Consider the following 27,132-nt stretch of genomic DNA (forward strand, 5'->3'; position numbering starts at 1 on the left):
GATGTGAGGGGGGAAGGGCAGAGCTGGCAGAGATATGGGTCGGTGTTACCTGGAGAATTAACTAGCTTGGGTTCACAGTATTTCTCCAAGGTACTCGTTTATAGTTTCAGAACTTCTTTTCCAGTCGGCTTAAAATTTTCATCACTGGTAAATTTTAGTGGAACAACTGTGAAGTGTAGTTGCTCTTTGCTCAGGTTTATATAGATCATTACCGAAACTGATTTCCTTGAATTAACTTTAGAAAATATTTTCTGACTGGTTTCACAACTGAAACACTTGTTTACCATACTTAAAAGGAGGTTGAGTTTGTTAATTGTTAATGGAATGTTAATTGAGAGCCAATTTTTATCTGGAAATGGTAATGCATTATTTTAAACCATGGTATTTTTTTATTTGCCTTGATGTTAGTGAAAGCTCTTGATCCAAGGGCTATACTTACCCCCCTTTAATAAAGTCTAAATGCCCTTCATTACACAGGCGCTATATGACATCAATATATATGTCATCAATCTTGAATGGATGATTCATCTTATGGAATGAATTACACGCACTTTGGGCACAGACTGTGCAGGTTCACATTTTGTTTAATTGTGTGTGCAGTAACTGGAGAACGCCTCTTCTGGTCGGCTTTAAACTTTTATTACTGATATGTATTCCTGTATGGAATTTTCGCATTGATCATAGGTTATAAATTGATTTCTGTGAAATAACTGGATCAGAAATAAATCAGTGATTGGCGTTAATGTTATCCTAGGTTACTTCCACATAATATGCATTGTATACACTAACATCTGTGTAGCCTCAAGACCATTTATAAAAAAATCATATGTTATATACCAAAAGTTAAAGTAAAACTTAATTATTTATATGCATAAACTTTAAATTCTGTTTAATCTTACACAGAGAAAAGTTTGTTGTGGTTTTGGCTTGTGTTGCTCCTAATTTCATTCTTTATGAACGAAAAAAGGAAAATTTAAATATTGGTTTTCATACCATAATTTCTGAGTGCCTCATTCAATTGGCTTCTTCTCTCAGTGATGATAACTTGATAATGTAAATTCAGAGTGACTTCAAGTTTAATGTGCTGGTGTATTTTAGATGTTTGACTTTCTTAATGTTTCTTCAATTTGACCTCAAAGCTGATGTTTCTTTGTGGAAGATTGGAATTTGGGTCGGGATTTTTTTAATTTTTGTTTTTATTAGTCATTTTTCATTGATAAAATTTGGCTATTAGTGTTTATATGATAAATCGTGACTTCATTTCCTGATTTGCTTCGTCTCTAATATTAAACTGATTTACAGATTTAGGATGCACTCTGCAGGTCTAGTATTATGCAATACTAGGATACCTTTGCTCAGATCGCTCAGCGAACGTAAAAGATCTAGTTCATAGTATTTAATTTTGGTTAACCTAGTTAATATTTTTTTTATATTCAACATGATAATTTGCTAAATTAAGCTTCTAATTTTTAAACCTATTTTTTTTTTTTTGAGGGGGGCAATCCAAGACTGGCATTTCTTACTATTCAGGAAGCTTCAAAAAAAGGAACAAGCCAGAGCTTCAACTGAACTCTGAAGCCCTACACACACCTACTTACAAGCCCACACACTTCATCACAAATACTTGTTTTGTATCCCCAGTCACTAACGACACCAATAAGTGCACCACCAACATACCTCAACCAGTCAACGCCCAGGTAGTTCAGAACTTCATCTGGAATACAAGCAGCAGCGTCTACGGAGTGTACTACGAGTGTAACAATGGATGGTACCTGGCATCTGGTTCACCTGGCTTGTTGACGCAGTGTGTGGCTGGTACCTGGACGTTTTTCTCTGAAAACTGTATTCCAGGTAAGAAGTGAAGGATGCTGTTTGTTTGTTCTGGGTAGTGGAGATCGAAAGAAACAAAAACATCTGATAGGAAAGGAGGTGTCATGATGCGAGATGTGTTGGTTCATCTCTGAGGAAACGGTTTAACAAAGAAATGACAATTCTTTGGCTAGCTGTTTCTTAAGCACATTCAGAATTTTAAGCATTATTTAGGACAGTCAGTTCTTATACCATTTATTTATTATTTTTTTTTCTGAAAAGGAGAGATATGCTGCAATAATCCACTTTTAATCACATCATCCGCACCCTATCTATAAAGTACAAACACTGTACTTCCAACCTCCGAATCTCAAGTCCAGCTTAACGTTTCTTAATCCTTTAATAAATGTTATTTTCCTCACACTCCAACAGCATGTCAAATCCCAAAACCTATTTTTCTCTCTTCCAATCTAATGCACTTACATGATGACTACTAGATGTTTTACCTTCCTCTTAAATCCTCATTTACACTAACCGCTCCTGGAACGTCCCCTACACCTATCACCACAGTTTTTTCTACGTTCTTAGTACTGGAATATACCTGGAAAGGGTTTCAAGGGTCAACGCCCCCGCGGCTTGGTCTGATACCAGGCCTCGTGGTGCATCAGGGTCTAATCAACCAGGTTGTTACTGCTGGACGCACGGAAACCGACGCAAGAACCACAGCCTGGCTAATCAGGTTCTGACTTTACGTGCCTGATCAGCGCCTTCTTGAAGACAGTCAGGAGTCCATTGGTAACCATCCCTACGTATGCTGGGAGGCAGTGGAACAGTCTTGGGTCCCTGACGCTTATTGTGTTGTCTTTTAATGTACACGTGGCGCCCCTGCTTTTCATTGGGCAAATGTTGCATCTTCTACCGAGTCTTTTGCTTTCGTAGGGAGTGATTCTCGTGTACAAGTTTGGTACTAATCCCTCTAGGATTTTCCAAGTGTGTATTGTCATGTATCCTTCTCGCCTGTGTTCCAGGGAATACAAATCAAGGGACTTCAACCGTTCCCAGAAATTTTCTTGCTTTATCGCACTCATGTGTGTGCCATGAAAGTTATCTGCACGCTCTCCAGGTCAGCAGTTTCACCTGCCTTGAAGGGGGCCCTTAGTGTATAGCAGTATTTCAGCCAAGAGAGAACAAGCGATTTGAATAGAATCAGCATGGGCTTGGCGTCCCTAGTTTTGAAGGTTCTCATTATCCATCCTATCCGTGGACTGCTTGCAGAGGCAAAGGCAATGTTCGCGGCTTTCACTGAGACCCACATAAAGGATCACTTGGACAACGAAATATGGATCCCAGGTTACAACCTATACAGATGTAACAGAGTGAACAGGCAAAAGTGGGGGGGGGATTGGCCTGTACATTGCAGAGTCACTTGTTTGCACAGAACTGCTTAATGCCTCAAATGATGTAGTGGAAGTTTTAGCAGTAAAGATCGAGAACCAAAACCTAGTCATTGTGGTAGTCTACAAGCCTCCGGATGCAACATCCCAGCAATTCCAGGAACAGCTGTTAAAAATTGACCACTGTCTGGAAAATCTTCCAGCTCCTGCACCCAACATATTGCTCCTGGGGGATTTCAACTTAAGGCACCTAAAATGGAGGAATATAGCAAATAATATTGTTGCAGTAATAACACCAGGCGGCAGCTCTGATGAAAACTCACACTCACACGAGCTTTTAAATCTCTGCACAAAATTCAATTTAAACCAGCAAATAACAGAGCCTACTAGACTGGAGAATACACTAGACCTCATCTTCACTAACAATGATGATCTGATAAGAAATGTCACCATATCAAAAACAATATACTCAGATCACAACATAATTGAGGTTCAGACATGTATGAGCGGAGCCCCAGACCGACATAATAAGATTAGTCATGAGGGAGCATTCACCAAATTCAACTTCAATAACAAAAACATAAAGTGGGACCAAGTAAACCAAGTCCTAACTGATATAAGCTGGGAAGATATACTAAGCAACACAGACCCCAACTTATGCCTAGAACAGATTAACTTGGTGGCACTCGATGTATGCACTAGGCTTATTCCTCTAAGAAAAAGGAGGAGTAGATGTAAAATAGAAAGAGACAGGCGCTCCCTTTACAGGCGACGGAAAAGAATAACAGAGCAGCTAAAAGAGGTCAATATATCTGAAATGCGTAGGGAGACACTGGTCAGAGAAATAGCAAACATCGAACTTAAGCTAAAGGAATCTTATAGGAGTCAGGAATCGCGGGAAGAACTAAAAGCCATAAATGAAATCGAAAGAAACCAAAAGTATTTCTTCTCCTATGCCAAATCAAAGTCGAGAACAACGTCCAGTATTGGGCCCTTACTTAAACACGATGGGTCCTACACAGATGACAGCAAGGAAATGAGTGAGCTACTCAAGTCACAATATGACTCAGTTTTTAGCAAGCCGCTAACCAGACTGAGAGTCGAAGATCAAAATGAATTTTTTATGAGAGAGCCACAGAACTTGGTTAACACAAGCCTATCTGATGTTATCTTGACGCCAAATGACTTCGAACAGGCGATAAATGAATGGCCCATGCACTCTGCCCCAGGGCCAGACTCATGGAACTCCGTGTTCATTAAGAACTGCAAGAAGCCCCTATCGCGAGCCTTTACCATCCTATGGAGAGGGAGCATGGACACGGGGGTCGTCCCACAGTTACTAAAAACAACAGACATAGCCCCACTCCACAAAGGGGGCAGTAAAGCAACAGCAAAGAACTACAGACCGATAGCACTAACATCCCATATCATAAAAATCTTTGAAAGGGTCCTAAGAAGCAAGATCACCACCCATCTAGAAACCCATCAGTTACACAACCCAGGGCAAAATGGGCTTAGAACAGGTCGCTCCTGTCTGTCTCAACTATTGGATCACTACGACAAGGTCCTAGATGCACTAGAAGACAAAAAGAATGCAGATGTAATATATACAGACTTTACAAAAGCCTTCGACAAGTGTGACCATGGCGTAATAGCGCACAAAATGCGTGATAAAGGAATAACAGGAAAAGTCGGTCGATGGATCTATAATTTCCTCACTAACAGAACACAGAAAGTAGTAATCAATAGAGTAAAGTCCGAGGCAGCTACGGTGAAAAGCTCTGTTCCACAAGGCACAGTACTCGCTCCCATCTTGTTCCTCATCCACATATCTGACAAGAATGTCAGCCACAGCACCGTGTCTTCCTTTGCAGATGACACCCGAATCTGCATGATAGTGTCTTCCATTGCAGACACTGCAAGGCTCCAGGCGGACATCAACCAAATCTTTCAGTGGGCTGCAGAAAACAATATGAAGTTCAACGATGAGAAATTTCAATTACTCAGATATGGTAAACACGAGGAAATTAAATCTTCATCAGAGTACAAAACAAATTCTGGCCACAAAATAGAGCGAAACACCAACGTCAAAGACCTGGGAGTGATCATGTCGGAGGATCTCACCTTCAAGGACCATAACATCGTATCAATCGCATCTGCTAGAAAAATGACAGGATGGATAATGAGAACCTTCAAAACTAAGTCACTTGTTCTATCTAGGCTGGAATACTGCTGCACATTGTAACAGTACCTTTCAAGGCAGGTGAAATTGCTGACCTACAAAATGTACAGAGAACCTTCACGGCGCGCATAACGGAGATAAAACACCTCAATTACTGGGAGCGCTTGAGGTTCCTGAACCTGTATTCCCTGGAACGCAGGCAGGAGAGATACATGATTATATACACCTGGAAAATTCTAGAGGGACTAGTACCGAACTTGCACACGAAAATCACTCACTACGAAAGCAAAAGACTTGGCAGACGATGCAACATCCCCCAATGAAAAGCAGGGGTGTCACTAGCACGTTAAGAGACCATACAATAAGTGTCAGGGGCCCGAGACTGTTCAACTGCCTCCCAGCATACATAAGGGGGATTACCAGCAGACCCCTGGCAGTCTTCAAGCTGGCACTGGACAAGCACCTAAAGTCGGTTCCTGATCAGCTGGGATGTGGCTCGTACGTTGGTTTGCGTGCAGCCAGCAGTAACAGCCTGGTTGATCAGGCTCTGATCCACCAGGAGGCCTGGTCACAGACCGGGCCGCGGGGGCGTTGACCCCCGGAACTCTCTCCAGGTAAACTCCAGGTATCATTTTTCTAGCAGATGAGGTACATACATTGTTGTGATCTTTGAAGATAAGATCCTCTGACATTATCAGTCCCAGGTCTTTCACATAAGTTTTTCACTCTATTGCGTGGTTAGAAGTTATTGCTTACCTTGATACAGTTTTAATTTCCTCATGTATTCCATATCTGAGTAGTTGATATTTCTCTTCATTGAACTTAATATTGTTTTCTGCAGCCCATTGAAAGTCTGATTGATGTCCTTTTGGATTCTTGCGGTGTCTTCGATAGAGGACACTGTCATGGCAATTCGGATGTCATCCACAAAAGAAGAAACGGAGCTATGGATTACATTTCTATGTCCATATTAGGATGATGAACATGGGAGCGAGTACTGTGCCTTGTGGAACAGAGCTTTTCACTGTAGCAGCCTCAGACTTTACTCTGTTGCTATTACTCTTTGTATTCTGTTTGTTAGGAAGTTATAGATCCATCTACCAACTTTTCTTGTTATTCCTTTATCACGCATTTTGTGCGCTATTACACCGTGGTCACACTTGTCGATGGCTTTTGTAAAGTCTGTATATATTACATCTGCATTCTTTTTGTCTTCTAGTGCATTTAGGACCTTGTCGTAGTGATCCAATAGTTGAGACAGACAGGAGCGACCTGTTCTAAACCCATTTTGCCCTGGGTTGTGTAACTGATGGGTTTCTAGATGGGTGGTGATCTTGCTTCTTAGGACCCTTTCAAAGATTTTTATGATATGGGATGTTAGTGCTATCGGTCTGTAGTTCTTTTCTGTTGCTTTACTGCCCCCTTTGTGGAGTGGGGCTATGTCTCTTGTTTTTAGTAACTGTGGGACGACCCCCGTGTCCATGCTCCCTCTCCATAGGATGGTAAAGGCTCGCGATAGGGGCTTCTTGCAGTTCTTGATGAACACGGAGTTCCATGAGTCTGGCCCTGGGGCAGAGTGCATGGGCATGTTTAGGCTCTGAAGCATCATAGTAAGCCGGTAGCCGGGACAGGAAGGAGCGACCTGCTCTAAAAACGTGTTGCACTGGGTTGTGTAAATGACGGGTATCAAGATGTTTGGGGCAGGAGTTGGGAGATTTTCCAGACAGTGGTCAATTTTCAAAACTCTTCCTGGAATTGCTAGGAAGTTGCATCCGTAGGTTTGTATACAACCGCAATGACCAGGTTCTGGTTTTGCTCGTTCTGAGCAAATGAGCGACTCTATGACGTACAGGCCAAGACCTCCCCCCCCCCCTCCCTCCCCCATTTTTGCCTATTTAGTCTGCTGCATCTGAATAGGTTACAACCTGGTATCCATATTTCATTTTCAAAATGGTACTTTATGAGTGTCTCTGTGAAAGCAGCAAACGTTGCATTTGACTCCGTGAGCAGTCCTTTGATGTAAATTTTTTTGTTCTTTGTTAATGGCTTTAGACCCTGTACGTTTGCAAAGATAAATGTCGTTATATTTTTAGAATATAGTGATATTTTGTTTGCAGGCATTAATATCTGTTTGTTCTGGAATGGAGGCCAATGATTGTGCCTCTTCTCCAGAAGTGTTTTCAGTTGGTGTAGGATTTCTGTTATTTCATGCCAACCTTCTTTCCTTCCTGGCACTTAAAACCTCTTTCTCTGGAGAGGTTTTGGCTCCCCTCTTTTGTTTCCCATGGTCTGGGTTATCTGTATCTTCTTGTTCCCTGACAGTATACGTTGTAGCATTGTCTTTCATGGACTGACGAGTGACACATTTCAGGATGAAATGTGTCACTCGTCCAATTGGTGACCCGGTCTTATCTCCCTGTCACGGGAGTGTATTGAAGGGCATGCCAGCTGCGCAGCAGCTGACGATGCGAAGGAAGCTGCACAACAGCAGGCAGTGTCAGCAAGGGCCGAGAAAGCGACGATTACTGGGTCTCAATAGACCAACACCCCAGCTTGTGGTCACTCCTTGAGTGCTGGGGAACTCAGCTTCACGGTCATTGGTGGATGGGAAGCGATGCTAATGGGGACTAGCGTTATTGATGTTTCTGAATTTCATCCTGGAGACGTTGACGGTCCGGGTCATGCTCTCATAGTCGGTAATGTACTCATGGATGTCCTCAGGCATATTTTGAGTGGTGCAGTGTTGATCTGGGTCGCTGGTAAACTTCACAGTTTCATCTTTGACTCGTTGGTACAGTTCGTCGCAGAACATACTGTCATTGTGTTGATCAGTAGTGTAGAACTTGATGCCAGGCCATGATTTGTACTTCTGGTTTAGTATTCCCTTTAATCCTCCAGCGATTTTAGCAACTTGTGTAGGTGTAAGGAATAGAGGTGATTTTTTGGTAGCAGTGGTAGTAGCGGCAGGTGTTTCGCCGGTAGTGGAGATGGTAGCAGAGGAGGGTGATGGCGTGGTGGTGGTGGTGGATGCTTCAGTTGGTGATGGAGTTCCAGCTTTCGTGCATGTTGATTGGTCCGGTTGGGGTGCGGTCTCTGATTCGTCAGTTTCCTTGATGGAGGAAGGCAGTGGAAGCATCTTGTTGGTGAGATTTTGAGGCGGCTCGTCACATGTCGATGGTGGTGGTGGTGGAACTGCTTGAGAGTTACTTGCAGGTGCTTAGACGTTGACGCTATTTGTGGTGGCATTGATTATGTGTGAAGAAGGTGGAGAATCCGGGAGTGTAAAATTAGGCATGTTGTTCAACCTGAAGAGTTCATTAATTGTGATGTTGAATGATCCAGGTAAACCTTTTTGTGCATATGCCCATACATCACGCTGTAGTGGATTTTTGTGGACTCATCAGCAGGTATTAGCGGTAATATATTGCTGGTGGAGGATGAAGTTTGAGTGGCCTTGAGTATTTTGATAGTGTCTTATTGCAGTTTAGTAACTGCAGCATATGTTAGAGATTATGCAATTGTTTTCTATTGCTGTTGTTTCTTGAGAACTTGTTGGGCATTTAGCAGCGAGGATGTGGTGTTCATTCTTGCAGTTCAGGCATTTAGGCTGACTGGTTGTGATGGAAGCCTTGAAATCATGTCCTTCGTTGCCGCAGGTCTAACAGAATTTGTTATCCTTGGTGTTCATAGAAGAGTAGCAGCTGTAACACTGTGTTGTGCTGTAATCTCTCGGCTTCAATGCACCATGGGTTGGGATTGCCAGTCCCTCTGCGAGAGCTTGTGTTGCCATGTCGACATTAGTGAAAGTGACCTTGAGCATTGAAAGAGCGTTGAGTATTTTGGTAATATGTTCCACCGTGGCCCAAGGGTTCTGATCTTCTATTGATGATTTAACTTCTTTAGTAGCCTTGGATGTGATGAGCTTATCCAGTCGTCTAAGGAACACAATTCTCTTGGCCCTCAAAACTGATGAAGTCACGACTTGAAATCCTCGTTGGTTAGGAGTGGTTGTAGCGTCAATGGTAATAAGTTTCTCAGCTTCCATGTCGTCAGAGCAAACTACAACAAAAGCCTCTTGGAGCGATAGAATCGCATAACATTTAACCTTCAATATGCCGATAACGGCAGCTGCAAGTGCTTGCTTGGACGAGTCATTAACTGTTCCACTTCTCGCTTTGATCTTCACACTGTCTGATGAATACATCATGGAAGATGACGTCGAATGCTGAAATAAAAGTTCCCTTCCCCAACGGGGATCGCAGGGATACCCAGGTCCTGGTCATGTGCGTGATGCATGATTTCTATAGGGCTATAAGATCCATGATTTCTATAGGACTATAAGCTCCATGATTTCTATAGGACTATAAGCTCCAAGATTTGAATAGGACTATAAGCGCCATGATTTCTATAGGACTATAAGCTCCTTCATTTCTATAGGACTATAAGCTCCAAGATTTGAATAGGACTATAAGCTCCAGGATTTCTACAGGACTATAAGCTCCAAGATTTGAATAGGACTACAAGCTCCATGATTTCTGTAGGACTATAAGCTAAATGATTTCTATAGGGCTATAAGCTCCACGATTTCTATAAGACTATAAGCTCCATGATTTCTATAGGACTATAAGCTCCAAGATTTGAATAGGACTATAAGCTCCATGATTTAAGGGGCCCTTGATTTAGGGAATTGGATCTGTGCTCCAGTTCCCCGAATTAAGCCTGAATGCCTTCCACATCCCCCCCCAGGCGCTGTATAATCCTCCGGGTTTAGCGCTTCCCCCTTGATTATAATAATAATAATCCATGATTTCTATAGGACTATAACCTCCATAATTTCTATAGGACTATAAGCTCCATGATTTCTGTAGAACTATAAGCTCCATGATTTCTATAGGACTATAAGCTCCATGATTTCTATAGAACTATAAGCTCCAAGATTTGAATAGGACTACAAGCTCCATGATTTCTATAGGACTATAAGCTCCATGATTTTTATAGGACTATAAGCTCCATAATTTCTATAGGACTATAAGCTCCATGATTTCTATAGGACTATAAGCTCCATGATTTCTATAGGGCAATAAGCTCCAAGATTTGAATAGGACTATAAGCTCCATGATTTCTATAGGGCTATAAGCTCCATGATTTTTATAGGACTATAAGCTCCATAATTTCTATAGGACTATAAGCTCCATGATTTCTATAGGAACATAACCTCCATAATTTCTATAGGACCATAAGCTCCATGATTTCTATAGGACTATAAGCTCCATGATTTCTATAGGACTATAACCTCCATAATTTCCATAGGACTATAAGCTCCATGATTTCTGTAGAACTATAAGCTCCATGATTTCTATAGGACTATAACCTCCATAATTTCTATAGGACTATAAGCTCCATGATTTCTATAGAACTATAAGCTCCATGATTTCTATAGGACTATAAGCTCCAAGATTTGAATAGGACTATAAGCTCCATGATTTCTGTAGAACTATATGCTCCATGATTTCTATAGGACTATAAGCTCCATGATTTCTATAGAACTATAAGCTCCATGATTTCTATAGGACTATAAGCTCCATGATTTCTATAGGACTATAAGCTCCATGATTTCTATAGAACTATAAGCTCCATGATTTCTATAGGACTATAAGCTCCAAGATTTGAATAGGACTATAAGCTCCATGATTTCTATAGGACTATAAGCTCCATGATTTGAATAGGACTATAAGCTCCATGATTTTTATAGGACTATAAGCTCCAAGATTTGAATAGGACTATAAGCTCCATGATTTCTATAGGACTATAAGCTCCAAGATTTGAATAGGACTACAAGCTCCATGATTTCTATAGGACTATAAGCTCCATGATTTCTATAGGGCTATAAGCTCCAAGATTTGAATAGGACTATAAGCTCCATGATTTCTATAGGACTATAAGCTCCATGATTTCTATAGGATTATAAGCTCCAAGATTTGAATAGGACTACAAGCTCCATGATTTCTATAGGACTATTAGCTCCATGATTTCTATAGGACTATAAGCTCCAAGATTAGAATAGGACTATAAACTCCATGATTTCTATAGGACTATAAGCTCCAAGATTTGAATAGGACTACAAGCTCCATGATTTCTATAGGACTATAAGCTCCATGATTTCTATAGGACTATAAGCTCCATGATTTCTATAGGACTATAAGCTACATGATTTCTATAGGACTATAAGCTCCATAATTTCTATAGGGCTATAAGCTCCATGATTTCTATAGGACTATAACCTCCATAATTTCTATAGGACTATAAGCTCCATGATTTCTATAGGACTATAAGCTCCATGATTTCTATAGGACTATAAGCTCCATGATTTCTATAGAACTGTACGCTCCATGATTTCTATAGGACTATAATCTCCATGATTTCTATAGGACTATAAGCTCCAAGATTTGAATAGGACTTTAAGCTCCATGATTTCTATAGGGCTATAAGCTCCATGATTTCTATAGGACTATAAGCTCCAAGATTTGAATAGGACTATAAGCTCCATGATTTCTATAGGACTATAAGCTCCATGATTTCTATAGGACTATAAGCTCCAAGATTTGAATAGGACTATAAGCTCCATGATTTCTATAGGACTATAAGCTCCATGATTTCTATAGGACTATAAGCTCCATGATTCCTATAGGACTATGAGCTCCAAGATTTGAATAGGACTATAAGCTCCATGATTTCTATAGGGCTATAAGCTCCATGATTTCTATAGGGCTATAAGCTCCATGATTCCTATAGGACTATGAGCTCCAAGATTTGAATAGGACTATAAGCTCCATGATTTCTATAGGACTATAAGCTCCATGATTTCTATATTACTAAAGTATCTCATAAACTCTTCCTTCGCTCGTTGAGCTGTAACTTTAATATTACTTCTCTCTGTCTAATTTCTTTATTCTTGTTTATTCCACACGTTTATATCAGACTTCATATTTCCACTGTTGTTAACCCCCTTTTTAATGAAACATTCAAAGATAATGAAACATTGAAAGATAATGAAACACTCAAAGATAATGAAACATTCAAAGATAATGAAACATTGAAAGATAATGAAACATTGAAAGATAATGAAACACTCAAAGATAATGAAACATTCAAAGATAATGAAACATTCAAAGATAATGAAACACTCAAAGATAATGAAACATTCAAAGATAATGAAACATTCAAAGATAATGAAACATTCGAAGATAATGAAACATTCAAAGATAATGAAACACTCAAAGATAATGAAACATTCAAAGATAATGAAACATTCAAAGATAATGAAACATTCAAAGATAATGAAACACTCAAAGATAATGAAACATTCAAAGATAATGAAACATTCAAAGATAATGAAACATTCAAAGATAATGAAACATTCAAAGATAATGAAACACTCAAAGATAATGAAACATTCAAAGATAATGAAACATTGAAAGATAATGAAACATTCAAAGATAATGAAACACTCAAAGATAATGAAACATTCAAAGATAATGAAACATTCAAAGATAATGAAACATTCAAAGATAATGAAACATTGAAAGATAATGAAACATTCAAAGATAATGAAACATTCAAAGATAATGAAACATTGAAAGATAATGAAACATTCAAAGATAATGAAACATTGAAAGATAATGAAACACTCAAAGATAATGAAACATTCAAAGATAATGAAACATTCAAAGATAATGAAACATTCAAAGATAATGAAACATTGAAAGATAATGAAACATTCAAAGATAATGAAACATTCAAAGATAATGAAACATTGAAAGATAATGAAACACTCAAAGATAATGAAACATTCAAAGATAATGAAACATTGAAAGATAATGAAACATTGAAAGATAATGAAACATTCAAAGATAATGAAACATTCAAAGATAATGAAACATTGAAAGATAATGAAACACTCAAAGATAATGAAACATTCAAAGATAATGAAACATTGAAAGATAATGAAACATTCAAAGATAATGAAACATTCAAAGATAATGAAACATTGAAAGATAATGAAACATTCAAAGATAATGAAACATTGAAAGATAATGAAACATTCAAAGATAATGAAACATTCAAAGATAATGAAACATTCAAAGATAATGAAACATTCAAAGATAATGAAACATTCAAAGATAATGAAACATTCAAAGATAATGAAACATTCAAAGATAATGAGACATTCAAAGATAATGAAACATTGAAAGATAATGAAACATTCAAAGATAATGAAACATTGAAAGATAATGAAACATTGAAAGATAATGAAACATTCAAAGATAATGAAACATTCAAAGATAATGAAACATTGAAAGATAATGAAACACTCAAAGATAATGAAACATTCAAAGATAATGAAACATTGAAAGATAATGAAACATTCAAAGATAATGAAACATTCAAAGATAATGAAACATTGAAAGATAATGAAACATTCAAAGATAATGAAACATTGAAAGATAATGAAACATTCAAAGATAATGAAACATTCAAAGATAATGAAACATTCAAAGATAATGAAACATTCAAAGATAATGAAACATTCAAAGATAATGAAACATTGAAAGATAATGAAACATTCAAAGATAATGAAACATTCAAAGATAATGAAACATTCAAAGATAATGAAACATTCAAAGATAATGAAACATTCAAAGATAATGAAACATTCAAAGATAATGAAACATTCAAAGATAATGAAACATTCAAAGATAATGAAACATTCAAAGATAATGAAACATTCAAAGATAATGAAACATTGAAAGATAATGAAACATTGAAAGATAATGAAACATTCAAAGATAATGAAACATTCAAAGATAATGAAACATTCAAAGATAATGAAACATTCAAAGATAATGAAACATTCAAAGATAATGAAACATTCAAAGATAATGAAACATTCAAAGATAATGAAACATTGAAAGATAATGAAACATTGAAAGATAATGAAACACAAAGATAATTCAAAGATAATGAAACATTCAAAGATAATGAAACATTCAAAGATAATGAAACATTCAAAGATAATGAAACATTCAAAGATAATGAAACATTCAAAGATAATGAAACATTCAAAGATAATGAAACATTCAAAGATAATGAAACATTCAAAGATAATGAAACATTGAAAGATAATGAAACATTCAAAGATAATGAAACATTCAAAGATAATGAAACATTCAAAGATAATGAAACATTCAAAGATAATGAAACATTCAAAGATAATGAAACATTGAAAGATAATGAAACATTCAAAGATAATGAAACATTGAAAGATAATGAAACATTCAAAGATAATGAAACATTCAAAGATAATGAAAAATTCAAAGATAATGAAACATTCAAAGATAATGAAACATTCAAAGATAATGAAACATTCAAAGATAATGAAACATTCAAAGATAATGAAACATTCAAAGATAATGAAACATTCAAAGATAATGAAACATTCAAAGATAATGAAACATTCAAAGATAATGAAACATTCAAAGATAATGAAACATTCAAAGATAATGAAACATTCAAAGATAATGAAACATTCAAAGATAATGAAACATTCAAAGATAATGAAACATTCAAAGATAATGAGACATTCAAAGATAATGAAACATTGAAAGATAATGAAACATTCAAAGATAATGAAACATTGAAAGATAATGAAACATTGAAAGATAATGAAACATTCAAAGATAATGAAACATTCAAAGATAATGAAACATTCAAAGATAATGAAACATTCAAAGATAATGAAACATTCAAAGATAATGAAACATTCAAAGATAATGAAACATTCAAAGATAATGAAACATTCAAAGATAATGAAACATTCAAAGATAATGAAACATTCAAAGATAATGAAACATTCAAAGATAATGAAACATTCAAAGATAATGAAACATTGAAAGATAATGAAACATTGAAAGATAATGAAACATTGAAAGATAATGAAACATTGAAAGATAATGAAACATTCAAAGATAATGAAACATTCAAAGATAATGAAACATTCAAAGATAATGAAACATTCAAAGATAATGAAACATTCAAAGATAATGAAACATTCAAAGATAATGAAACATTGAAAGATAATGAAACATTGAAAGATAATGAAACATTCAAAGATAATGAAACATTGAAAGATAATGAAACATTCAAAGATAATGAAACATTCAAAGATAATGAAACATTCAAGGATAATGAAACATTCAAAGATAATGAAACATTCAAAGATAATGAAACATTGAAAGATAATGAAACATTCAAAGATAATGAAACATTGAAAGATAATGAAACATTCAAAGATAATGAAACATTCAAAGATAATGAAAAATTCAAAGATAATGAAACATTCAAAGATAATGAAACATTCAAAGATAATGAAACATTCAAAGATAATGAAACATTCAAAGATAATGAAACACTCAAAGATAATGAAACATTCAAAGATAATGAAACATTCAAAGATAATGAAAAATTCAAAGATAATGAAACATTCAAAGATAATGAAACATTCAAAGATAATGAAACATTCAAAGATAATGAAACATTCAAAGATAATGAAACATTCAAAGATAATGAAACACTCAAAGATAATGAAACATTCAAAGATAATGAAACATTCAAAGATAATGAAACATTCAAAGATAATGAAACACTCAAAGATAATGAAACATTCAAAGATAATGAAACATTCAAAGATAATGAAACATTCAAAGATAATGAAACATTCAAAGATAATGAAACATTCAAAGATAATGAAACATTCAAAGATAATGAAACATTCAAAGATAATGAAACATTCAAAGATAATGAAACATTCAAAGATAATGAAACATTCAAAGATAATGAAACATTCAAAGATAATGAAACACTCAAAGATAATGAAACATTCAAAGATAATGAAACATTCAAAGATAATGAAACATTCAAAGATAATGAAACATTCAAAGATAATGAAACACTCAAAGATAATGCCTCACATCCGTTCAAAAGTGTTGTCATCTTTGCATCATATAAAAAAATTATCTCATTTTAAAGACTCGGTAACACACCTGAAACATCCTTTTTTTTATTTTTTTCCTTATGTTTAATAGATCAGTCTTGCTCACATATCACTCCCAAGTTTCTTAATATATTCACTTCCTCTTTGTTCTTTTCTTCCGATCTTATCTCCAGATTTTAGTTTCAGTATCTTGCCTTTTTTCTGTATTTACTGCATTCTTCTTTCATATAACCTTCCTTATTCCATAATCTATTTCTATACATTTACTTCTGAATCTTCCAGAATCAGTGTCATCAACAGAGAGTAAATGTGGCACTTCCCACTTTTTTAAGCTCAGACATTTGCAAGATTGTTATCTCTATTGTTGACTGAAATGTTTCGCCTACACAGTAGGTTTCTACAGTCAGATACATAGGCAACAAGAGTGGAGTGAAGTAAAGCTTATGTAATCAGTCAATCAACCTGGGAGAAATAGTTTTTGAGGTGGTGAGTACCTCAACCTGGAGAAGTGTTCAGCTCCATAATCTGGATCAGTATGAAGCTGAAGCATAGGAATGGAGACTTAAATGCTGTCGAATGTGAGGTGAGGTCTCGATGTAGCAGGAGGCGGGGACCACTAGTAGAAGTAAGAGTGCAAGAATTTGAGGAGCACTGCAGTGTACTTAACAGTAAGGCTGCGCACATCCTGTGATGAAGGTTCTGCTGAAATAACAGATCTATCCAGGATGGATCCAGGTGAGAGATATTGCTTGCTCTGTTTTCTACTCTGTCAAGCAGTCGCAGATGAGGATGGGGGATGGGGACAGGCAAACCAAGAAAGTGGAACATACTCAAGGTGTGAGCGCACTTGTGCCTCATACAGGATCTTGCAACCCCTACTGTCAAGCAGATGCGAGATGCATCAAAGTGCTGTAAGCTTCCTGGCTGCCTTGTTTGCGAGATTTACAAAGTAGTTCTTCATGGTCAGTTTAGAGTCAAATTTTATCCTAAGGACATCAACTTCTTCTCCAGGTACCAACACTCTCCCATTCATACTTACTACTGATCCAGCATTACCATCATGGAGCCTTAAGACCATCATCATTTGTGTTTTTTCAGCTGCAAATGTTACCTGCCATCGGTTTCCCCAAGCTGATATAGCTGTTAGCTGGTGACTGATGTAGCTTACAGCAGCTGGCATTTCTTCTCTTGGATAAGTAAATGTCAAAGTACAGTTGTCTGCATATGCATGGGATTCTGGGATGAGATGAAGATCATTGAAGTAGACATTACATAACAGTATGATGTCTTGCTGATTCTGTTCAATTGAGAACTACCCTCACAGATCTACCATGAAGGTAATCACTGAGATGACAGCGTAGAACCTGCAATTCCCAGTGCTTACAGGTTTGCCAAGAGGCCCTGGTGCCACACTCGGTCGAAAGCACTAGCAATGTCCAGTGCTACCCCACAGCTGACTTTGGATTCATCCAGTGACTGGTGCCATTTAGTGGAGAAGTTTAGCAACAGATCAGCAGCAGAGTAACCTTTCCTGAAGCTATTTTGACTGTCACAAAGCAGTGAGTGGTAGTCAAAACAAACTCTGTCATTTGTCTTGAGAATATTTTCTCAAGGATCTTGCCAGTGATTGACAGGAATGACACTGGTCTGTAGTTGCTGATTTCTGCCCTGCTATCCATTTTGTGAACAGGGAATACATTTGCCTCTTTCCACAGAGAAGTCCATTTACACTGTACTAGGCAGTGCTGAAAGATGCGAATTGGAGGTGCTGCTAGCTGGTGTGCACATCTCAGCAATCTTGGGCTCAACTTGTTTGGGCCCACAGCTTTATCTTGGTCAAGAGATTTAAGACTTGTCATCAGATGGGTATATGAAAGACTAGTTAAACCGTAGACTTGATGAAGGAGGGATAAAAAGGTAAAGGGTGCACTGAGGAGTCTATGGAGACAAAAAAGACTTTATCCAAGGCTGTTATGTGGGTGTAAAGCATGGGTGGTGAATAGTACAACAGGGAGAACTCGAGAGGGAGTGGAGATGATGTCTCTGAGGGTAATGTGTAGTGTGAATATTATGCATTAAATCCGTAGTTTGGAGATTAGAAAGAGGTGCAGGGATTCTATAATTATTACCCAGAGGACTGATGAGGGGCTGTTGAGGTGGTTCAGACATTGAGAGAGGATGGAACAAGATAGAATGACTAGGAAGGCGTGTAAATCTTCAGAGAAAAAAACGCAGAGTCGTCTTAGGAGAGGTTGCAGGAAAGGAGTAGACTTGTAGTAAGCATACGTAAGCATGTTAAATAGGAGAGACTGGAAGCAAATGGTTTTTATGCTGTTGGAGTGTGAGCAAAATAAGATTTATGAAGGGATTGAGGACAGCCGGTTAGCTGGACATGAGTCCTAGAGGTGGGAAGTATAGTGCCTGAGCTCTGAAGGAGGAGTGGAGATATGTTGCAGTTTTTGGCCTGTAGTTTAGGCTGCCTCCGGCAAGACAGTGATTCGAGTGAGTGATGATGAAAGTGTTTTTTCTCGAGTCACCATGCCTCGGAGGGAAATGGCCGCTGTGTTAAAAATGATGCTGATGCTTATGCTGCTGCTGCTGCTGCTGCTGCTGCTGCTGCTGCTGCTGCTGCTGCTGCTGCTGCTTCTGCTGCTGCTGCGGCTGCGGCTGCTGCGGCTGCTGCTGCTGCTAATAATAATAATAATATAAAATAATACTAGTAATAATCAGGCTAAAGCCTGATACTACAGATGTCTATGCCATTCCTGGTTACACCGCCATACACAACTAAAGGCCAGACCAACAAGGGGGTGGCACTGCTATATACTACTCAAACCAACTAGAATGTATCACTAATACTTGCACAAGGGATGAACATGGGGAATATATAATAGCTAAATTCAAATCCAAATACCTACAAAAACCTCTCACAGTGACAAACATCTACAAATTCCACAATCAAACATTAGCCAATTTAGTCAAAACCTAGGAAGTATGATAACTGATGCACGCATGAATAAAGATCACTTACTACTCTCAGGTGACTTCAATATAAATCTCCTGCAAGACCAGGACCCACACGTTACTGAATTCACAAACACAATGAGTAACTGCATGTTGCTACCAACAGTAACAAAACCTACAAGAGTTACAGAGACTAGTGTTTCCCTACTTGACCACATCTGGACCAACACCATATCCCCTTTAAAATCAGGCATAATTACAGACAATACCACAGACCACTACCCTACTTTCCTCATAACAACTCTTGGTAAAATACCCCAAGACACTACTAAAGTCACCTTCAGACTTCACAATGAGGCAGCCATTAATAACTTCACAACAGCAGTAACAAACATTGACTGGCACACTGAGCTAGAAATCTATACAGATATTGACGAATGTTTTAATAATTTTCTAAAAAAGACCCAATACCTTTATAACAAGCACTGCCCTAAAAAAAACTAAACAGATGACAGCTAAGAGACTGAACAGTCCCTGGCTAACACCCAGCATTCTCAAATCCATAAATACAAAACACCGATATGAAAAACAGTACAGAATGGGTCACATAACCAGAGACCAAACAAAACGTTACTCGTCAATCCTAACCAGCCTGATAAGAAGGGCAAAAAATTTGTATTATGAGAACAGATTATCCAACTTACGAGGTGATATAAAAAAGACCTGGAAGACCCTATCAGAAATTCTGGGAACAAAAAAGATATCACGACATAGCGAAATAAAATTAGCAAAATCAGATGAACCCCAACTCCCACCAACAGAAACAGCAAACAGACTCAATGATTTCTTCTCCACTATAGGTCAAAACCTTGCCAATAATATCCCAAGCTCAGATACCCCACCAAATGACTACCTCACTGGCAACTACCCGAACACACTGTTCCTAGCTCCGACTAACCCATACGAAGTCTCCCTTATTATCAACGCACTGAAAAACAAGGCAGGAGATTTAAATACCTTACCACCCTTTATGTACAAAAAAGCGTCACAAGTACTATCACCAATCATTGCAACACTTTTAACAAATCCATTGAATCCTCCACCTTCCCTACAGTTCTCAAAATAGCAAGGGTCACCCCGAACCATAAAGGAGGAGACCAAACAGAGTTGAATAACTATAGGCCAATATCCAATTTACACCCTCTCTCAAAAATCTTCGAAAAATTAATTCATAAACGAATCCACTCCTACCTCATCTCCCATAACATTCTCAACCCCTGCCAATTTGGATTCAGGCCTAATAAAAATACTAATGATGTTATTATACACATGCTAGAACATATATACACTGCAATAGAGAAAAAAGAAGTCCCACTGGGGATCTTCATTGATTTACGTAAAGCTTTTGATACAGTTGACCATGACTTGCTCCACGTAAAATTGTCACACTATGGTATTAGAGGGCACTCCCTCAACTACCTCAAGTCTTACCTGCAACAGAAGCCAATATGTGTACGCAAATGGGGCAAGCTCTTCCGCACAACCAATTACAGTTGGTGTCCCACAGGGAAGTGTCCTTGGCCCTCTTCTCTTTCTCCTATACATAAATGACCTACCAAATGCTTCGCAATTACTCAAACCCACACTTTTTGCAGATGACACCACATACGTCTTCTCTCACCCGAGCCCAGTCACGCTAGCCAATACTGTAAACACCGAATTACAGAAAATATCTACCTGGATGAGGACTAACAAACTTACACTAAACACTGACAAAACCTACTTCATTCAGTTTGGTAGCAGAGCTACAGATGTACCTCTTAACATAACGATAAACGGATCACCTATCACAAAGCTAACAGAGGGAAAATTCTTAGGAATCCACCTCGATAATAGACTCAAATTTCATACACATATACAACAAATTTCTAAGAAAATTTCCAAGACTGTAGGCATACTATCGAAGATACGGTACTATGTTCCACAGTCAGCCCTCCTGGCCCTTTATCACTCTCTTATTTACCCCTATCTCACCTATGGAATTTGTGCATGGGGCTCAACAACAACTAACCATCTCAGACCACTAATTACCCAACAAAAGGCTGCAGTTAGAATGATAACAAATTCTCACTACAGGCAGCACACTCCACCAATATTCAAAACACTAAAACCTACTCACCATTCAAAACATCCATACTTATTATTGCACTTATTACATACATAGAACACTTAACTCTGATATTAACCCTCCCCTCAAACATCTCCTTGCCAACCTCAACAGAACACATGACCATAATACAAGGCACAGATCACTCTTTGATGTTCCTCGTGTCCATCTCACGCTATGCAAAAACTCAATGCACATAAAAGACCCTAAAATCTGGAATTCATTACCTGTAAATATAAAAGAAACACTACCTGTTTATAAATTCAAGTCTCTTCTCAAAGTTCACTTACTCACTCAAAACCAAATAAATACTGAATAACTGAACCATATAAATTGTATATCCTAAATGTTACTCACAATTATATCACACAAATATTAAACCTAACTTTGTTATTTTTTTAAATACACTACCTAACAGAATACTCCATTCTACTGAATGAACAGCAATGCATGCAACCATAGGACCTGTCTTTGTAATACTCATTTGTATTTTATAGTTATCTGTTTACAATAATGTCTTATCACTGATTTCATCATTGCTTAGTTAATCTTAAGTTAATTTTAAGCCAGCCCGTAATGCTATGCATATAAGTGGCTTTGGCATGCTGCTCTTACCTGTATTTTTTGTACCTCTGTTTGTATGCTAAAATTTCTAAATAAATAAATAAATAAATAAATAAATAGTAATAGTTTAAATAATGATAATAATAATAATAATAATAATAATAATAATAATAATAGTTTAAATAATAATAATAATAATAATAATAATAATAATAATAATAATAGTTTAAATAATAATAATAATAATAGTTTAAATAATAATAATAATAATAATAATAATATTAGTTTAAATATTAATAATAATAATAGTTAAAATAATAATAATAATAATAACAACAATAATACATTCACAAACTTAAAATAAACACTGAATATTTCGGTTTGTCTTGCACCTCTTATGCTCGGCTGAAATATAGCCCATATTTCATTTTCATTTCAATTATGTCTATCTGTAGCTACTGTATTTTGATTTTTGTTCAGTGAAGAGTACATAAAAGTTCTGGTTTGTCTTCAGCCCCGCGGGATTGTTGTGACTTGAGAAACAATAACTCCAGCATCTACGGTGTGCAGACAACAGTGATTGCTGTGGGTAACAACATCGGTACCATCCAGGTTAGTGCCCACTGCCACCTTTACACTGACTCTCTAGGTAAGTACATACATAAAACCTTAATAAAAAAGAAGTACTGACATATTCTAGACAAGCGTTTCTTACAGCTAATCATTCTCAGTCATGTATCTATCCAAATTTCCATTATAATTATTCAAAATATTTGTGGTTTCATAAACAAGATATTTGGAGATGCGTACTGGCATAAAGCAAGCAGGTACTCACACCCGATCATTTCCATAATGCATCTGTCTGGTCTGCCTTTTAAAGTATTTGCTTCGTTGATGCTGCTTGTCAGTCAGCTTAAGCTTTTAGGTAAGAATTCTAAGTTGCTTTATCACCATTTTTTTAATAAATGCAGTGCCATAATCACAATGACGCAATTAGTGTTTTTAAGATATAATTGTAATTTTTTCCTGATTATTATTGATTTTAATTGAAACGAACATAATATGGCATCTCATCCCGCTCTCAGAACCAAGGAGTGTGTCCAGGGCGTCTGTAAACAATTACCTTATGAACTGCATAGAGATATTAGAAAACCGCTCGGTTGTGCCTTCACTTTCGGGGCTTATGTATTGTTTTCTGCTGGAATTCGTCATTTTTTAGAGTATCCTATTTGAGGCTTGAACTTTATAGACTACACGTCGACGTGTATGTACATATATATATATATATATATATATATATATATATATATATATATATATATATATATATATATATATATATATATATATATATATATATATGCAGTAAGATCACAGTAAACAGATGATTTCAGAATATGCAAAACAACCACTGTGAAAGAATACAGAAATTCCAAGCGTTTTCGTGATTACTTACATTATCAAGGAACAATGATAATAATGTGAGTAATCACGAAAGCACTTTGAATTTCTTTATTCTTTCACAGTGGTTATATATATATATATATATATATATATATATATATATATATATATATATATATATATATATATATATATATATATATATATATATATATATATATATATATATATATATATATATATAAATATATATATATATATATATATATATATATATATATATATATATATATATATATATATTTTTTTTTTTTTTTTTTTTTTTCAACAAGTCGGCCGTCTCCCTCCGAGGCAGGGTGACCCAAAAAAAGAAAGAAAATCCCTAAAAAGAAAATACTTTCATCATCATTCAACACTTTCACCACACTCTCACATTATCACTGTTTTTGCAGAGGTGCTCAGAATACAACAGTTTAGAAGCATTTACGTATAAAGACACACAACATATCCCTCCAAACTGCCAATATCCCAAACCCCTCCTTTAAAGTGCAGGCATTGTACTTCCCATTTCCAGGACTCAAGTCCGATTATATGAAAATAACCGGTTTCCCTGAATCCCTTCACTAAATATTACCCTGCTCACACTCCAACAGATCGTCAGGTCCCAAGTATCATTCGTCTCCATTCACTCCTATCTAACAAGCTCATGCACACCTGCTGGAAGTCCAAGCCCCTTGCCCACAAAACCTCCTTTACCCCCTCTTTCCAACCCTTTCGAGGACGACCCCTACCCCTCTTTCCTTCCCCTACAGATTTATATGCTTTCCATGTCATTCTACTTTGATCCATTCTCTCTAAATGACCAAACCACCTCAACAACCCCTCTTCTGCCCTCTGATTAATGCTTTTATTAACTCCACACCTTCTCCTAATTTCCACACTCCGAATTTTCTGCATAATATTTACACCACACATTGCCCTTAGACAGGACATCTCCACTGCCTCTAACCGTCTCCTCGCTGCTGCATTTACCACCCAAGCTTCACATCCATATAAGAGTGTTGATACTACTATACTTTCATACATTCCCTTCTTTGCCTCCATAGATAACGTTTTTTGACTCCACATATACCTCAACGCACCACTCACCTTTTTTCCCTCATCAATTCTATGATTAACCTCATCCTTCATAAACCCATCCGCCGACACGTCAACTCCCAAGTATCTGAAAACATTCACTTCTTCCATACTCCTCCTCCCCAATTTGATATCCAATTTTTCTTTATCTAAATCATTTGATACCCTCATCACCTTACTCTTTTCTATGTTCACTTTCAACTTTCTACCTTTACACACATTCTCAAACTCATCCACTAACCTTTGCAATTTTTCTTTAGAATCTCCCATAAGCACAGTATCATCAGCAAAAAGTAACTGTGTCAGTTCCCATTTTGAATTTGATTCCCCATAATTTAATCACACCCCTCTCCCGAACACCCTAGCATTTACTTCTTTTACAACCCCATATACCTCAACGCACCACTCACCTTTTTTCCCTCATCAATTCTATGATTAACCTCATCCTTCATAAACCCATCCGCCGACACGTCAACTCCCAAGTATCTGAAAACATTCACTTCTTCCATACTCCTCCTCCCCAATTTGATATCCAATTTTTCTTTATCTAAATCATTTGATACCCTCATCACCTTACTCTTTTCTATGTTCACTTTCAACTTTCTACCTTTACACACATTCTCAAGCTCATCCACTAACCTTTGCAATTTTTCTTTAGAATCTCCCATAAGCACAGTATCATCAGCAAAAAGTAACTGTGTCAGTTCCCATTTTGAATTTGATTCCCCATAATTTAATCACACCCCTCTCCCGAACACCCTAGCATTTACTTCTTTTACAACCCCATCTATAAATATATTAAACAACCATGGTGACATTACACATCCCTGTCTAAGACCTACTTTTACAGGGAAGTATTCTCCCTCTCTTCTACATACCCTAACCTGAGCCTCACTATCCTCATAAAAGCTCTTTACAGCATTTAGTAACTTACCACCTATTCCATATACTTGCAACATCTGCCACATTGCTCCTCTATCCACTCTATCATATGCCTTTTCTAAATCCATAAATGCAATAAAAACTTCCCTACCTTTATCTAAATACTGTTCACATATATGCTTCAATGTAAACACTTGATCTACATATCCCCTACCCACTCTGAAGCCTCCCTGCTCATCCGCAATCCTACATTCTGTCTTACCTCTAATTCTTTCAACTATAACCCTACCGTATACTTTTCCTGGTATACTCAGTAAACTTATTCCTCTATAATTTTTACAATCTCTTTTGTCCCCTTTCCCTTTATATAAAGGGACTATACATGCTCTCCGCCAATCCCTAGGTACCTTCCCCTCTTTCATACATTTATTAAACAAAAGTACCAACCACTCCAACACTATATCCCCCCCTGCTTTTAACATTTCTGTCATAATCCCATCAGTTCCAGCTGCTTTACCCCCTTTCATTCTATGTAATGCCTCACGTACCTCCCCAACACTTACATTCTGTTCTTCTTCACTCCTAAAAGATGGTATACCTTCCAGGCCAGTGCATGAAATTACCGCCTCCCTTTCTTCCTCAACATTTAGAAGTTCCTCAAAATATTCTCGCCATCTACCTAATACCTCCCTCTCCCCATCTACTAACTCCCCTACTCTGTTTTTAACTGACAAATCCATACTTTCCCTAGGCTTTCTTAACTTGTTTAACTCACTCCAAATTTTTTTCTTATTTTCATTAAAATTTCTTGACAGTGCCTCTCCCGCTCTTTCATCTGCTCTCCTTTGCACTCTCTCACCACTCTCTTCACCTTTCTTTTACTCTCCATATACTCTGCTCTTCTTATAACACTTCTGCTTTGTAAAAACCTCTTATAAGCTACCTTTTTCTCTTTTATTACACCTTTTACTTCATCATTCCACCAATCACTCCTCTTTCCTCCTGCCCCCACCCTCCTATAAACACAAACTTCTGCCCCACATTATATATATATATATATATATATATATATATATATATATATATATATATATATATATATATATATATATATATATATATATATTATCACACTGGCCGATTCCCACCAAGGCAGGGTGGCCCGAAAAAGAAAAACTTTCACCATCATTCACTCCATCACTGTCTTGCCAGAAGGGTGCTTTACACTACAGTTTTTAAACTGCAACATTAACATATATATATATATATATATATATATATATATATATATATATATATATATATATATATATAAATATATATATATATACATATATATATATATATATATATATATATATATATATACAAAACAACCACTGTGAAAGAATAGAGAAATTCCAAGCGCTTTCGTGACTACTCACATTATCAAGGAACTATACATATATACATATATATATATATATATATATATATATATATATACATATATATATATACATAATGTATGTATATATATATATATATATATATATATATATATATATATATATATATATATATATATATATATATATAA

At 36.6% G+C, this 27,132-nt stretch overlaps 1 protein-coding gene across 1 annotated transcript in view; it reads left to right on the forward strand.

Moving 5' to 3' along the window:
• The first annotated feature begins 1,507 nt into the window (after positions 1–1,507).
• The window catches only part of LOC128685266 (uncharacterized), a 245,819-nt gene continuing 220,194 nt past the window's right edge, over positions 1,508–27,132 (forward strand). The window contains exons 1-2 of the mRNA XM_070083031.1: positions 1,508–1,851; positions 22,645–22,742. The gene's annotated coding sequence lies outside the window, so the exon portion shown is untranslated. The remainder of the gene's footprint in view (positions 1,852–22,644; positions 22,743–27,132) is intronic.

This window comes from Cherax quadricarinatus, chromosome 8 (genome assembly GCF_038502225.1).
Source record: "Cherax quadricarinatus isolate ZL_2023a chromosome 8, ASM3850222v1, whole genome shotgun sequence".
Classification (NCBI taxonomy): Eukaryota; Metazoa; Arthropoda; class Malacostraca; order Decapoda; family Parastacidae; genus Cherax; species Cherax quadricarinatus.